The sequence below is a fragment of the Bison bison genome, unplaced genomic scaffold (assembly GCF_000754665.1).
Source record: "Bison bison bison isolate TAMUID 2011002044 unplaced genomic scaffold, Bison_UMD1.0 scf7180017864349, whole genome shotgun sequence".
In the NCBI taxonomy this organism is placed as follows: domain Eukaryota; kingdom Metazoa; phylum Chordata; class Mammalia; order Artiodactyla; family Bovidae; genus Bison; species Bison bison.
Genome location: NW_011494921.1, coordinates 48,701 through 50,902, shown reverse-complemented (window position 1 = coordinate 50,902; position 2,202 = coordinate 48,701).

The following is a 2,202-nucleotide window of genomic DNA, read 5'->3' as shown; positions in this document are numbered from 1 at the left end:
GAAGACATTTTATTCTGTAATTTCAGAGTTGAGATGTTACTGAAGTATTAAAAAAAACAAGGCTCAGAAGACATAAAAGTCTGAAAATTTGACTACGTAATTGGTCTTTTAGTCTTTACCATGCAAAGTCAGATGACAAGAAATGGGTGTGCGGGAACATTTGTGCAACTACACGTATAATAAGAATGTTGATATCAGCATTACTTAATAACAGAATATTTAGAAACCATGGCAAGGGACCAGTTAAGTAAATCTTCCACTGCATTCGCATAACACAAGACTATCAATTTGCTTTTTGGTTTATTGCTGTTATTTAAATGAGTTAGATCTATAGATATTGGAAAGATATCTATGGCAAACTGTTAAATGAAAACAAAAAGTTTTAGCACTTCCAGTGGTGTATATATATATATATATATATATAGCATTTACCTTTTTAAAAAATGAAGTGGAAAAATGAAGAGTTAGAATAGCTAAAGCGGTTTTAAAGAGCAAGGATCAAGTCTGCCCTGTAGCCTGGAGTCTGGACAGAAAGACGTGCCAGAAACAAAGATGGGCCACACTACGTGCTTCTCTGCTCCCTCCTACTATAGTCTTGGGAAGGCAGCTGGCATCTCAGCCCCTGCACCTCTCTGCTCCACTAACACTCAGAGCCCCTGCAGGCAATCTGAACTCTGACTCTGCAGGCCTGGGGTCCCTATGTCCACAGTCTCTTCCTTCATGTCAGGAGCCTCGAGCAATTCACTTGGTTTGCCCAATCACCCATGCCCAGAGCTGCTGGCTCTAACATACACCTGTGCAGTCCTTCTCTCCATAAGCTTTGAGCTGATATCCCAAGGGAAGACCATTCCCCTCACAAAACAGATATGAACCACGGGAACAACTGGAAGTTTGCACCTGGACCCATTATACAAACTCTGTGTGCACACTCTACTCCCAAAGACACTACCCTTTTCACTGTGCTATTTGCATGGTATGGCCATTGCTTACTAGAAGCATCCAGACTCACTTATGTGGCAGGAAGAAATACTAAGTACACACACACACGTGCGCGCACACACACACGCATGCACACACACCCATGTACAAACATAGAGGCACACACACACCCCAGGAGCTAATCTGGACTCCTGCTAGGGCTGGCAGTGGTGGGAGCAGAAAAGAGATCACTGTTGCTGCTTCTCGGGTCCTCTGCGCTGGCAGACCCTGGTTGCTTTGCTGACTTCACTGTGGGGAGTGAGGGCTTGGAGCGCCCTAGTCTGCAGTTTGCTGTCCAGCGCCCTGCACTTTATTCAGTCCACTCTACCCTCTCTCCTCAATGCACAGTCACCGTTAAAAATAAGAATGGACACACATTGATTTCAATTTTCAAACTTGAACAAAGTTTAAGAACAGAGAGAAATTGGGTTATTGTGAAGAAGGTAGTGAGGAAATTTTATTTATCTTTTTTGCAGCTACCAAAATGTTCAAATATAGTCTATAAAAGCTTAATATTTTTTAAAACTAGGAAAAGTAAATAATCCCTCCTTGCTCCTTCTTGCCCATCACCACCTCTGCCCCAGCTTCTGTCACACTGGGCTCACCTGACGACATGCCTGTTCTCCTGGTTTGGAGACTTCTTTCACACTCATCACTGTCCTCTATGCTCACTACACACCTGAGGCCACTGTAGCCATCCACATGGTAAATGAGGGGATTTTTCTCTAGTGAGACTGAGGGTTGTATTTTTTTTTTCTTCTAATAGAAACCTCTCCCATCTGTCCTTTAAAGGCACAACCTTTATGGATCCTGTAACAAGTGGGTGTGAGTGACAGAAAGAGTGTGTTTCCATATCAGTCTCTGAGCTGCCATATGCCTAACAGAGTGGTGGATGTTACTGGCATTAATATTTCCTGGGTGGTGTTAGAAGATCCAGGCTGAAAGGAGAAACGGGACAATTTGGCAAGACACAGATCAAACCAGGAGCCAGAGCAAGTCCCTCTCATTGTTTCAAGGTCAAGAACTCAGCCACCACTGTCCTCCTCTGCATCCTCATGCAGGACGGTTGAAACTGACCAGATGAAGCTGAGGAGATGGAAAGAAGTCATGAGATCCAAGCCTCTAAAGCCCTGCTAGATACTCCAGGCATGAGTCCCCAACCACTCACCTGGGTGTGACCCCTCCTACCAAACCACAGGCATGCAGAGATATGGGGAACCCTCC